This window comes from Abramis brama, assembly GCF_963993115.1.
Source record: "Abramis brama genome assembly, chromosome: 21".
Taxonomy (NCBI): Eukaryota; Metazoa; Chordata; class Actinopteri; order Cypriniformes; family Leuciscidae; genus Abramis; species Abramis brama.
This window is the reverse complement of record NC_139983.1, coordinates 24092633-24108312: the sequence shown is the minus strand read 5'-3', so window position 1 is coordinate 24108312 and position 15680 is coordinate 24092633. Positions and strand designations below refer to the sequence as shown.

At 37.2% G+C, this 15680-nt stretch overlaps 1 protein-coding gene across 4 annotated transcripts in view; it reads left to right on the top strand.

The window, feature by feature from the left end:
- eml1 (EMAP like 1) overlaps nucleotides 1-15680 on the top strand; it is a 53464-nt gene that overhangs the window by 12834 nt on the left and 24950 nt on the right. The window lies entirely within an intron of this gene.

Below are 15680 nucleotides of genomic sequence, written 5' to 3'. Positions count from 1 at the left end.
AGTCTCCTTTGACAGAAGATTAATGTTCTCTCTTATAATTCTGTTTGTTCTAGGCATGCACAGCATTCGTACCATGTCAGTTATAAATGAGAGATTTAATAATTTATCAATGGATACAGCACACGTATATGAAATTAAATATTTATGCTAATTTTCTTTGTTTACATTACGATTACCTTTACCATCACCTAACACTCTCTTAAAATTAATTTTTTAATTAATATTTTATTATGAAGAATAGTTTTACGTTTAATTTAATATTTATATTGAATTTTAAAATTGGCCATTAGTCGGTTATCTGCCATAACATGAAAATAATAATCAGCTTATCAGTATCATCCAGAATTTTAATATTGGTGCATCTCTAGTGTGTACACTCCCTTTAAAGCTCATATTTCGGTTTGAAAATCCAATATTAGAGTGATGTTTGTGCACTTGTGTGGATATTGAGATCATCTGAGCTTACCAACTTGAGTTTACACTGGAGTTATGATAAGATTGTGCGGTTGTAGTGACATCATAAAGCATTGTGTGATCCTCTCTTTCATCATGTCGCCTGTAAGAATCTTCCATTCAGCATCTAACAGCCCTTTAATCTGCTATATGCCTCATTCATCAGTTACACTTCTAAACATTGTGTTTTACAAGTTCTTAAATGAAAAAAGACAATCGCTCTGCTTTTCTGTCTGTTTGGCTGAATGAGAGTGAGAGTTGCTGTGATGGCTGGTCTGTATTCTGGCTTGTCAGGCCAGCGTAGGACTGTGGGTAATTGAATGAGGGTGTGCTAGAGAACGCTGCGGTGAGGTCATTCAACAGTACAGTGCTCAGCCGAAGCACTGGATCTGGTATGAAGTCATTTGTTCTTAAACGCTTCACGAGTTTCTGATCAGCCAACCATACTAATGTAGGGATACTGGGTCAGCAAACAAATTTCCTAGGCAGATTCTATAGGCATTAGATTTAACCTTCATTTAAAGTGTTTACAGCCTCAGACTCATCTGCTTACTGTTTTTTTAAGAAAAGATAGACACTTAAAGGGATAGTTTTAAGGACATGATGTTATTTTGCCTCCAGAATCTTTTGGGAAATAACCAAGATGAAACCAAGGTTTATCTTAAAGGGTTTGTTCACTCAAAAATAAAACATATCCATCATTTATTCACCATCAAGTCATTTCTTCCAGGGAACACAAAAATTTAAAAGATGATATACTATAAAACATTTTGAAAAATGTCCATACAATGAAAGTCAATGGGGTCCAATGCGGTTTGGCCCCCTTTTGAATTTCATTGTATTGATAAAGATAAATGTTTGGGATGAATGTGAATAAATGATGATATAATTTCCACTTTTGAGTTAACTATTCTTTTAAGATCGACCTTTAAATGATTGTTTTCATTCAGCCAAAACGTGACCATCATCTTGGTTATTTCCTGAAGGATTCTGGAGGGAACATAACCTCATGTCCTTACTCAGATTAAACATTGGCGGTGAGTTCTGGCAAAAGTAGTAACGGAAGATCTGTTGTTCTGGCATCTAAACCTCTACCAGACGTCCCAGTCTTTTTGACTGCTGTTGTCTCATTCAGCCGCTGCTGCCAAAGAAGTGTTCTTGGCACTCGGCTCTCACTTCTTATTGGCTGCCCTTTGAGCCACTGATGGATGCATGTGCAACAGGATTAGGATTAAAGACCTGCTCACGTTACCGACCGAACTAGACAAGAAAACTCAAAGTGAGTAAGAATGAATGTCATGAACAAAAGCTTCCACTTGCCTCTAAACTTGAGCTCTCCACAACCTTGGCAGCAAGGATGTAAAAGTTGGAAATCCTAATCCAATTCATAAGAGCCGCAGTTGGAAGAAATCATTTATTTATCATTTCCTCATTCCAAGGCTGTGAGTTTGGAGATAAATATTGATACACAGTAATAACTCTTTCAAGGCTGTCGATTTGTTCAAAGCTAGCCATCAATGTCCTTTAGTATTATGGCTCTTGAGCTGTTATTTATTGATCAGTGGTCTCATAGAAAATTGCAGACTGAGGGATAATAAAAGTTATCTTCCTCTAAATAGGACATATTGACATGGCCGTTGTTTGTCTGTTATGTAGCAGACCCCAGATGACTTGCATTGGTTCTTTATCTGGCACACTCTCCCATTACGCTACTGATAACAATTCTGAAACCATCTGCGTGGCCTTCGAGAAGACCAAAGCTATTAGTGCTTCTCTCTCTCTCTCTCTCTCTCTCTCTCTCTCTCTCTCTCTCTCTCTCTCTCTCTCTCTCTCTATCGCATGTTTTTTATTTTCTAAACACTCTTCTGTTTGAAATGTTGTGGTCAGTACGATAAAATTTTTTTGTATTGGGCCTTTTAGTCATGAGAACTGCAGTGTTGAAGGTGTCATATCTGAAGCACACATGTCCCGCTGAAGGCGTAGTATTGTGCTATTTTTGTACATTAAGGAGGTTTTTTGGAATATTCCACTCGTTCATTCCCTCTCAAGGGCTTCCAAAACAAAGAGTCCTTTGTGGGGGTGTCAAGCAGACAGGATTATTCAAATTTTGCTTCAAAATATGCTAATGCTTTGCGATGGCAAAATGTGGTGCATTACTTTAATATAATGTGTGTGTTGTGTTGACCAGAACAAGTCCAGCCAATAGGCTTTCTGGGATTATATACAGTACTTGCATTTTTCAGTATTTGTTTTTCGAATGTCCATTGTCCAATGGAAATTTTAGAACTGTAATTTGCACAGTTGAGAGCCATGCAAGCCTTTCCCAATGTACTTTTATTCAGAACAGATTGTACAAGAAAGAAGAAGCTTGAAAATACACACACTTCAGTGTAATTTTAGTATTATTATAGTATTAGCTTTTATTTTTATATTTTCAGTTTTCAATTTAGTTTACTTTTTAGTAATTATGCTATTTGCTTTTGTCATTTTTATTTATTTGTTAAATATTTCTATTTAGCATTATTTTATTTCAGTTAGTTGCTATGCCCAAGCAATATATTTAAATTTTTGTAAATTTATGTTTTATTTCAGGTTTATTTCAGATTTGTAGTAGTTTTAGTTTCAGTTAACAATAACAACACTGACACACTTTCTGTTTTGCATCAGTTCATTTGTGCTGAGCAGGGGCTTGACATATGATTTTCCGCATGTAACATCCAGTGTCATTACCACACGGCATCCGCAACCCACCCTAAGAACAACACTTTAGTTTATTTAAACCACCCCCCCCACCCACTGTTCTGGGCTGTTTGTTATGTGTGCACAATGCTCTGGGTTCTGCAGGAGAAGAAAGCCCTGGCTTTCAAACACACTGAAAAGAGCATTGTGTCAGAAGCGGGAAAGCGGAGCCAGCCATGAGTTAATGCTGCCCTACTTTTCTCAGTCAGACTCTCTGCGACTCCTTCAAAATTCTCCTTCCCTCCTTCCCTTCCTCGTTTGCCACCAGAGCTCCCTGCCGTTTGTGCCATTTCTCAGGAGAGCATGAGTCAGCACAACCAGCGGTTACTGCTCTACTCCAGCGTGCCTTTTCCAGGTCGGTTTTGTGTTTTCATCTCTATGGTGACTGTGCTGGACTTAGAGGGTCTGCCACAGGATGGGTCCCATAAACAGAGGCCTTGGCTGATTAAACATGGAGTCAGATAAGTGTTTTGTTGTTCGGAGGGTTGTGTGTGCCGTTCCTCACTGTGGATGACAATAAGGTCACCTGTGACTGAGCGAGTGAGCTTTCTTCATTGATTAGTATGTCGAAACGTTCAAGGAGCATGTGGGTGGGGAGCATGACATGATGTGTAGCTTCACTATTACTGAGTCATTTGGAGCTGTCTTTATGTTGTCTATAAGTGTGTGTTTTGTTGTCTGAAACATTCTACTAGCTATGTTTCCATCCAAAGTTGCGAATTTATATTGCAATATCGCATTTCACATATGCGATTTGTGTTCAAGAGAACAAAATTGTCACTTCCTGGGAAATTTGCGCAATATGTATATAATAAAAATGAAAGTTTCAACAATCAGGGAAGACACTGTGGCTCTTTTGTCGTATATCATAAATCAGTTTTAAAAGGGATTTTTCACTATTGAAAACAGGATCTGCATTTTCATGGGTTTAAATAAAAGATTTTTGTTATAAGAGAAATTAAAACAGTTTTGTGCATCAAAACCACTCCTTTCCTGTCAAAAAATTTACTTGATTTTCAAAAGTCAACGAATTTTCGACAGCCGAATGTAACATTTTTGACAAGCCAAACATGTCCATCTCTGAGTAACAAGTAATTAATTTAAGCCACGAAATAAACTTCTTTCCGTAAAATGAAAATGAAACGTTTCCAGCATGTTTTATAATTACCCAAAAATCACCTCTTACACACGTTATCACATCTGTCAAAAACTTCCAACTGTCGGTTGGAATATTAAAACTAAAACATCGACATAACACTCTCATGGGCATCAATCACTTCAATGAATACTTGATAGCTAAAAAAATAAAAAAAATATTTCCGATCCATCTGTTTTCAAATCCATATAATTTATAACAACATACACAGACATCGATGTCTGTCAAAACAAACGTGCACAATACACGGCAGAATTAACGAGAAGAAGGAATAAATGACAGACAGCATGTTGAAGCTGCTCATAATGATGATTTGGATAATGTACCAAATACATAATGCACGCTAGTATGAATTTGTTCCTAACTTGCTGAAATTGAATCTGAATGATCAGAGAACTGAGTGAAATACTTCACACTGCATACTAAAAAGAATAAACGGCAATCAAATTGAAAAAAATCAACATTTTTTTATGCACAAACTATGCATTCTGAAAAATTCTATTCTTGACTGATCTCTTTTCATAATTTTGGCAATCGATGGACTGTTAAATGACTAATCTTGAGATGAGTCCCTGTAGTCATCCAATCTGACTCTCATATGCTGATGTAATATATATTATAAACTCGACAGGTGATTTTTATAAAGTATAGTCCGATCACTATCTTTTCAGTTGTTTAAAAGATTAAGGCAATTATCAAAGTTTGAAAATGTTGTTTAATTTTCTAATAAAAGATGATACAATTTACGTTTAATTAACCTTTAACCAGATTTTGACTCCCAGAAGTATCCCAAAATTTGCATAAAAACAGGGGGATGAAACGTAGCTATTGGTAGCAAGGCCTGGATGAATTATGTTTGCCATGCTTGATCTTATCCTACAATGTTTAAAAAAACTGTAAAATGATAGAAATATAGAATATGGTATAAAATATAGTATAAAACATGATCATTTGTGTCCTTAAAGTAATAATTTAACAATTAAAATATCATTATTCACTCTGCCTTATTTCATTCCAAATTTTCATTTCATTTTTACTGTATTTTTACTATAAAACTAATTTGTTTTTGTTTTTTTACTAATTTTTTACTATATTTCTGATCAAATGTCGTGGTATACTTCTTTCAAAAGCATTGTGACTCGTGAGCTATAAGAGGATCGTAGAGCATATTGGTGGCACGATGCTTTTGGGAAAAAGCAGCCCAGGCCAAAATTATTTATCAGCTGATATTTGGCCATGTTCACATTAAACTGCTAAGCCTCATCTCATCTCTGGCCAGCAACTCATTTGTAGGACACCAACATTTAGCTGGTTTGATCCCAAAACAACACACAAGCTCGGTTTTCTGTAGTCTCATGCACCCATACATCAGAGCGTGTTAAGCCTGTGCACTTTCTCCCGGTGCACAGGGATAACCACTGATCAGGATCAGCTCAGTATCCCTTTTAATCCTCTCTTAGCCCAACCACTTCCTGCATCCCAACAGCGAGGCTTGGGGCTCGAGCGTCGTCTTCTCTTGAATACCCCCCTCTTTGGTTTCAAGCCAGTGGTATCAGGGGGTGGAAAACACCCTGCCTTTGCGGTTCACACAAAGTTGTTTTCTCTGCTTCCCTGGCTGCCAGGAGGAGATTAACTGGGAACATCACTGCGGGCATCTCCGCATCACTTGTCACTGACTCGGTCCTGTCTGGAGTCTCTCTTTGGGGATGGAGGCTGGTGTGATTAATGAACACACACGTAAACACATATAGCTTCTGCCACCTGTCTTACACATGCTGGCAAGGTTTCTGGCAGCATGCTAACAGCTTCTGTAGGCTTTTTTAGTAAGCAGTGTGTGAAGGAGAGGGAGAAAGATAGAGAAAGACATACTCTAATTTCCCATCAAGCCATTTGGCAAGCCATCTACTCGATGTCCTCTTTTTATAATTCCCAACATACTCTCATGAGTTGTGCTTGCTAAGGGGCCATACACACTGGACATGTTTTTGAGTTTTCAAATTGTTCTTCTGTTTAAAATCACAATGTAGGGCTGGACTTGGTTCTGTCTGTCGGTTGTTGATTGGATGGATGCAGATCTGAATGCAAGCTTGCAGTCGGTTGTAAGAAAGGGGTGAGATTAAGCAGACTTAATGATTGGAGAAGTCTGGCACACGTGGCAGATGAAAGAAGACTGTTGTTTAAGCGGAAGATCGAATTATGAATTTGACAGGTTAAACATATGCTTGAAATATTCACAATAAGACCAATAACATGTATTTAGAAAAGAGATGTGAATATAAATTTAAATATGCACTAAAGTCTTTGACCGCTGTGATGGTTCTCAGTTTTTTTTAGCATCTTACATCATGAGTGACACATTTTTACGATATTGTGTCAAGTTAAAAGGAGTTTGACTTTTATAAAATCTCGATGCACCTGGGGCCTGTTCTGTTTTGCTGTGCTGCATCTTACTGTTATTGAATGTGTGACCGAATGAGAGGATCAGCTCACTAATAAGACACCAAATTTTCAAGCCCCCTCAATAACAGGCTTTCAAATAAATGAAAAGGACAAGCAGAGACAATACCACAGTCTACAATTTTATTTATCAATTAAACACTAAAACAGCTGAGCTCAACATTCATGATAAAAAGACACTTTAATAAGTCAGCCCAATGGGCTTCGTTCTGGTCAATTTGCAGGGGGCCATACGCTGGTCAAGCACACAAAACAAAAAAAAAACAATAAGATTTCACAAAAATCATAAAATACAAATTGAACAAGGTGGTTTCTTTCCTTGCGAAAACATTTTGCTACTCAACTAAACCAAAAATAAATACAAATCACAAGCACTTCAAACCAACCAAACCCAAAAATCAAAATAATTTAAACCCACTCAACACCAATCAAATAAAGCAAAGTTAATCGGCTCTGTATTAGAGCAGCATTAATGTATAGCAAGACAAATAAATACAACCAACCAAAAAAAACCCAAAGTTAACAGATCTGCATTCAAGCAGTATCAATGTAGAGCAAGAAAAAAACTGATACATACAAACAAAATAAACAAATTAAATAAGTTGGGTAATAATCAACCAAATAACAAAAATCATAATAATAAAATAAAGAAATGAAGCACACCAAAAGGAACAACAATTTCAATTAAACATTACACACATACACGAAATACACAGACAATGCATTGATACAACCCACTGTACTTTCACCAGCGAAAACCAAGTGGCGCCAGAAACAAGGCCACGGATATACAGCACGTTACAACGTGAGCGTTGTGTAGACGAGGATCTTCCATGCAATCTCGAGAGTTGAAATGGGAATACGGCTGAAGACGTTCAATGAAACCACGCGGGCGTGGTATAGGTAATAGCGAACTGACGATGCTCGCTCATGTGTTCAACACAACCACGTGAGCGCGGCACAGGCACAAGCAACTGAAGACATTCCGTACAAACACTTGCACAAATGCAAATCCCACGTCCCAAAACTGGACACGCTATTTAAACAGCAGCAAAGCAGCAGCTGGCAACTTCTGCAAGACAAATAAATATTTTTGTTTGGTCTTTTCTCCCTCCCCACTCCTCACTCCTCACATTTAAATCACACAAATAGGGTAAGAGAAAAATAAAGTTACCTTTCCTGTGCAGGACACTCACATGCTCACTAACAATGCCTGGACACACCCAACTAATCTAAAATTATACCAAACAAACAAATCAAAGAAGTGAATTAAATGAAATCCCCACAAACACCCATATTCTAAATTTATATTTCCCTCCTATCTTTGATCCTTCAATTTAACAGAACATACCTTTCTTGAGGAGTGAAGGAGATGCAAGACCTACACCAGCAAGCCACATCAGCATATGGTCATGAAGAAACCAAATCTCACCTGTGTTTATATAGCTACATAATTACCTGACGTACCCACCCACTTTAGGCAATCTGGGCACCATTTTTAAAGGGGCCACGCAGACTATTCTTAAAGGGGCAATCCCACTACAATCGCAAGGACCACCCAGAATATGCTAAACATGCTAAATAAGACTTAAAGGGGTGGTTGAATATGATTTCACTTTTCTAACTTTAGTTAGTGTGTAATGTTGCTGTTTGAGCATAAACAACATCTGCAAAGTTACGACGCTCAAAGTTCAAAGCAAAGGGAGATATTTTCTTTTAAAGAAATAGTTTTTTAAGGACTACAACAAAAGACTGGTAGGGACTACGCTACATTCCTCCCAGGTTAGTGACATCACAAACCCTAAAATTTACATAAACCCCGCCCCCGGAACATGAACAAAGTTTTAGCAATTTTCAGTGCTGTGTGAGGTAATTGAAGCTGCTAAGAAAAAGCTGTTGTAGCTCCGCCCTCTGTGCCGGGAGCAACAGCTCATTTGCATTTAAAGGGACACACACAAAAATGGTGCGTTTTTGCTCACCCTCAAAAAGTGACAGTTTTAACATGCTATATAAAAATATCTGTTGGGTAATTTGAGCTAAAACTTCACATACACACTCTGGGGACATCAAAGACTTATTTTACATCTTGTGAAAAGGGCATTATACCACCCCTTTAAGTTGTGTCCCAGTCTGATATCCCCTCCCCCTCCAGCAACTGCTTTGCAACATGTTAAGGTCTCTAGCAACTGCATAGCATCTAACTAAAACAACTCAGAATATTATAACCATATAGCAGCATAATAAAAACCTAACGAGGGATTTGAAAACAGAATGGAGAAGCCGTCGGCTTTAATAGGTTGATTACAGCTTGACCTGAAGGAAGATTTTGCTGATGTCAGATGGATTGAAACTCTGGCTCTCTCATGGGGACAATTTGGCTCTGCTCATCACCTCTTCCCTGCTTTCTCCTATTCTTTCCATGCCGGAGGTCACGAGTGAGGTCTCTGGGATGATCTCATGTGTCTATTTTTATCTTCTAAGTCCTATTTATTTACTAAAGGCCATCTCTTTTTCCTCATTATGTACCTGTAATCTGGGAAATAGCTTGGCAGCAAACGCTCTCGCTTCATTTGTGACTGTGCTGGGTTATATAACAGTCCAGTCATCATCTCTGAATCACTGACACCTCGAGACAATGTACTGTTTTACTATTACCAGAGTTCCAGATGGGTCCTCAATGAACTGACCTTGGATCTATGACCTAAGGTTGCAAAAACAAAGCGGTTGGGGAAGGCAGGCGGTTGTAATCCTCTTAAAGCATACACAAACCTTTTACTCACTTTCTCTCATAGACTCTCCCTGTGTCTCTCAGCGTGAACTCTTTATGTAAGAGGCAAATCTCAAAGGCCAATTCGTTGATGAGAATTGTTTGTGAAAAGCTCTGAGAGGATTCACTTTGATACTCACTGAGACCAGATGCATTTTGTTTATACAAAGGCTGTTACAAAACCTAGTGAGGTGCCCCATAAGGCAAAACATATATATATGTATATATATACAGTATATATATTTCTAAAGACACAAATAGCCACAATATATTTGTACATAAATATTTCCAACTCAACAAGTTTAATTTACTTATATTTATCTCATGTTTTTTCTCTATAATTCTTTTGTCCAAATTAAAAATAAATAAATAATACATTTAGCATTTATATTTTTTTGCCCCTTGACATGTTTATTTACATAAATATTTTATTAGTTTATTTACATAAATATATTTTTAAAAATGTTTTGTAATATATTTTGGCTTTTAAGGTTTAAATGAAATATATTTTGAACTTGAAATACAATTTTTCACAAAATACATTTTCAGCGCATATTTAAAATAAGGAAAAGTATTTTGCCAAATGGGGTTATTGCCTACAATAAGCAGCTTTAACTTTGCTGTTTACATGTTGCTAAGATAACTGCACAATATTCTTAATAAGCATAAAAATACATGCTTTACTTAATTTGATTAAGTACAGTGTGCTAATTTTTAATACAGTCAATACTTTTAAGTATTGAATGAAATATGTTAATAATCCACATTAACATGCCTTGTTTGCTATCTTGTACTTATTTCTCAATGAGCTTGTCGCAATGCATTCTGGGATTAGAATTTGGTTAAAATATGGTATATGCATAAAAATGAGGGCAGCGTAAATAAGCTCACTAGGCTTTGGAACAGAGCACATATGTCCTTGTAGTGATGTATGCAGTGGCCTAAAAATAGTGGTGACTTGCAAATAGCCTCATTTTGAATGCTAAAAATATTTTTTTTTTCACTGGAGTGTGCGTTAAGGTGTGGTCGAGCAAAAAAGGTCCATTGTCTATTGTCAATAGTGTAGCGATGTATGAAGCACCGCTGACACGGAAGTCAGACAAACCAGTCAGCTTTCTGTTGGTCAGCTTGAACCTGATGCAGAATCAGTGAGGGGAAATCTTTCACCCTAATGTGAAATTCCATATTGGATGATTCCTATTAAAAAGATGGGATTTGCCTGTGAAAATTTGCAGAGCAATGGTTAATGTGACCGCACCATGAAATATATATAATGTAACATGCATTGTTTTGGAGGTCATAAGCATGATATGGGATAGTCTAGATTTGCCTTTGTTTTATGGTTAGACAAGCCTCCAATGTGAAGAAACATGATCACATTCACTTTTTTTAGCGTAATGATAATCCTTACAAATCTTTGCTCCCTTGTCTCATTTATGGGCAGAGACAGGGTTTGAGTGAGTCAGCTAGTAGGTTCAGACTCAGAGAGAGACCAGAGATATGCATTATTAATCAGCCAAAGCGCTTTGAGGGAGACATTAAAGGGAGTCCGCTTTGCTTTGATAATCCACAAACACTTTCTACCCTGCCTTTTATGTGTAATTTTTAATGCTATATTATTCACAGATTCAAAGCAGCTTTATTGGCATTATTATTTTTGAATGTCAGATTGTGACAGTTCAGACAGTTTGTAATTCTGGTAGTTTTAGGTTCTATATTTATTTGTTATTTTAGTTTTAAAAAAAAATTCTCAGTTTTGTTATCTTACATTAAATTAAATATGTTTAGAAATGTATTTAGAAGTTAACAATTTATAAATTAATTATTTAATACAGCTTTTTCATTCTTTTGGGTTTTATTTCTTGAAGAGCAATAAGTATCTGGCTAACTTTAAAGGTTTAACGTTCTCTTTTTTGTATTGTAGCAAAACTGAAACTAAACATAATATATATATTTTTTTTTACTTAATTTTAGTTCGTTCTGGAGCAATGACAATCTGTTTGAGTTAAATTTCAGTTTTTCCAATTTCTAAACTGTTTACATTTAGTTTTCTGATAAACCTGATGTGTATTCATATTTGTTAAGTAATTAAAGTGCAGCTTTTAGAGTTTGTGTCCACTGGTTGTTACTTTATAGCAAGTGTATAACTTTCTGTTATATACTTGCTGGACTTTCTCCTAGCAGCAGTGTGGATTCAATTTACATTTTAATTCTTTGCAGTGGTTTTAAAAGACTGAAGGAATGTCTGTGCCTAGTCAGGGCAGTAGGTCAGGAATTGCACTTCAGTTTCCATCTCATTTTGTGTGCAGTAAGAGCACAATCAATCTTTTGGCAATGTCTTTCTGTATAAGATCAGTTCTGTCTCTCTTTCTTAGGAGGAAAGAAAATAAAAGGTACAGGTATTGCATTTGACTTCAATTGCACCAAACTGTCTGAAGTGAAATAGGATTGAGCCTTTCCTAGTGACGGATCTGACTGTAAAATCCAATAGACTACCTACACAATCTCTGACTACACAATCTTATGCTGATGTTAACACATTTAAACCCAAATAAAGTTTCTGAAGACTATGCCACTCTTTTTCCATCTCTAAAATTTTCCGAATGAAACAAATCATTCATACTAATTTTCTGAGCTGGATCATCTGATTAATTAAAATGCCCCTACAATGCCATTTTAAAGGTTACTAATTTAGTTTTAGAGGTCTCCTACAATAGATTTACATGCATCCAAGGTCAAAAGCCACTTGAATTTTCTCATAATATACACTGCACATCACCTCATTTCTCAAAGAATCTGAAAAACGCTTTGTTCAAAGATTCAGTCTCTCTAAATCCCTCTTTTCCCCTGTTTACAGCACGTCGGAAACCATGTCTGAGTATTTTGAATGCGCGATTGTTTTTTACCTTTGCTTTTGAATTCGCGATCATGCATACTCTGTGTAGAGGCCTATAATTTGCGGGCATCAGTGAGCCGCTATCTATACGCGGGGTATTGAAATCACTTTCAGATTTGCAATCGCGTGTACTCTGTGTATAGGAAGCGGCAGTGGGCTACTACATTTTACAAGATAGGACATTTGTCAGTTGATAGTGATATGACCGATGGATTACTTATCCTAGTAGATTTGCAGCACTGAAAACAGTCGACAACACAAACCAAACTCTTCCAGGCAACTTGAGGGCGGGTCAAAGTAGACGTCGTTCTCGGGCAGCCAATGAAGATCATGGACTGGCATTATGCAAATTTGTTACATTGACGAAGGTTTGTAACAGGAAGTGAGACTGGAATTACTGACGACTCATTTTTCTTTTAGGAGACAATAACTATATTTGTTGTGCGCTTTGATCTTTAAAACTTTGCAGACCTTTTACAGTCACAAACAGCTAAATTACTCGCTGCAAGAAAGGTAATATTTGAAAAAGGGGCACTTTAAAAGATCTGACTGAAAAGAATCCTACTGGAATTTGCTGTTTTTCTCAGCTAGGGCATATGTCAAAATTTTCAGTGCATACACTCTTCTTTTTTAACTTTTTAGTTTTTTGGTGTGTTCTTCTATAATCACCTGATAATAGTTCAAGATGAGCTGTTCAGTGTTGGGAGTTTAACTAACAGAAGTTTGGAGGAGATCTAGCTAGGTATCTAATGAACACAGTCATTTCCAGTGGAACACGAAGCTAGAGATGGGCCGTTGTCCAGTCCAATCACAATGAAACAAAGCAAGACTGAATTCAGAGGAAGTGGGAGAAAGAACGAGATACAGAGACAATGGCAAGGGAAGTGCATCCTCAATCTTAGCAGTTAATTTGATTTCTGAAACGCATTAGGAGATACGGATGCCTGCCAATCCTGCTGTTTTTACAGAAAGAACAGCAACAAGAATTGCAATTTGTGTCCGTTCATGCTGCACTGATATATTCACGCTAATGCTTTTTAATGTGGTCGAAGCGCACGCTCCCTGATGCTCACCTGCAGTCATGCGTAGCTGAGAAGTTCACTGGAGAGCATTAGCGTTTACAAGCAATATAATTAAATACGTGTTTAAGTGTGTGTTTACATGCTCTATCACTGACCGTACAGGTGCAATTTTGTAGAGTGCAGGATTATTTTGTGCAATTGTCAAATGAACGGGAAGCTCTTTTAGGCTTTGAGCAGATGTGACAGTCATTTATTGTGCTGGTTACTAGCATTATGCCACCAGTGGCTTCAGAACAATTGCAAACTGGGTTTGTGCTTGGAGAAAAGACAGAATAACTCCCCATGGAGCTTTTGAAAAGACGAAGCCATGGGAAGGCTTCAATCAGTGATTATTTTCATCCATCAAAGAGGCAATTTCTATGCAAACAGCATGATTTGTGGCTCTAATTATTAGTAGTCATTTTTTATTAGGTTCTGTCTTGCGGTTGATGCATGTGTGTGTGTGTAGAATAGGGATTCACATTGTATGTTCCTTTGTTCATAATGCACCCATAAAAAGCTTTAGTGCAGTGATTAACAAAGCTCTCAGTGATCCAGCAACAGAAACCTTTTGAATGTTGGGAAATTGAGATAGTTTTCCCAATACACAGGGGTAAGGTGTGCAGATTTGTGCAGGTAAGTATAAATCTAAGGGTTATCTGAATAGCCTGACTGGGTGAAATAGTGTTGCATAAAGAGGGTTATCTTCAGGAGGCGATTAATCACCGCTGAACTTTAATGACTATGATCATTTTTGCAGAGCGAGCAACTGAATTTTAAGTGAAATGGCTGGAGGCCATTAAATGCACCGAGCTGATGTGTGTGTATGTGTGTTAGTGTATAATTATACAGCTCAGCTGGGGTAAGGAAACTTTGAGTGATTTAATGTTTGCCGTGGAAGGTACTTATCTAAATTTCAGTTTCAAAACTATCCATTTTTTTATTTTGCCTGAAGCTTCCCATCTGCCAATTATTCAGGCTAATATGACTCATAGTTTGCATTTTTATTATTCAGGTCACACTCGCTATGAATTCTTCCTTTAAACACTATTACTAAGTGTTAATTCAAAACCAAGACTTTTTAGTGTAAATTGTTATTAATCAAATGCTGGTAACACTTTACAACAAGGTTCAATTTGTTAACATTATTTAATGCATAAGGTATTAAGGAAACAAGAAACAATTGTTAAGCATTTATTAATCTAGAGTATTGTTAATTTTTCACATATTTCATGGTGCCAATCTGACGTAAAACGACATTAAAAATAATGTGCAAAGAATAAGATTCCAACCGATGTAAAGATGTAGATTTAAAAAAATGAAGCACCTTGAATGGCTTCCTTTTAAATATATAAAAAACAACACAGTTCCGTTTTATAACTTTTTTATTGGTTTAATTACCAGCTGCTTCCTCTCTGTGTATAGTTAATGAAGATGTTATTCTCAGGGAAGGGTTGAAAGCACTCGTTTTCATTAATGTTTCATACCACTGATTTTACAAAGCTGTCTAATCACTTAGCAAACAGCTATCTGCTATTTTGTGTGTGTGTGTGTGTGTGTGTGTGTGTGTGTGTGTGAGGTAGAGAGAGAAAGAGAGAGAGAGAGAGAGAGAGAGAGGGAGAGAGAGAGAGAGCGAGCCTTGGCACCATTGGGCCCTTACTCATACGCCCTGGGCTAGGGCCCCAGAACAGTTGTCGTTTCGCTGTTCTAAGCACGGTGCGATTGGACTGGGTTCCCATTGCATCTAGCGACGCAGTACGAGTGAACCGCATCGAAATGGAACTTACTCGGTTACTAACGTAACCTCGGCTCCCTGAGATAACGGTAACGAGTACTGCGTAACCAGCCGTGCTAACCGAATTAACCTGATTCCCTATGACAGATGGCACGCTTATATAGAAGGATAGCCCCGCCCATAAAAGGGGTTACGTTAGTAACCGAGTACGTTTTCAGAGTCAGCAGCCATTAGAGAAGGGTATTTCAAAAACATCAGTCAGCATGTTTATATGTGATGAAGATGTTAAGCCTTCACTGATTCTTTCAAAAGCACTCTGCTGGATGAGGCTTTTGGCTTAAAATTTGATGGTCACCAATGGTAGAAATAAACTGGAATAGACTTGATTATTAATAATTTGGGATGTGTGATGTCTG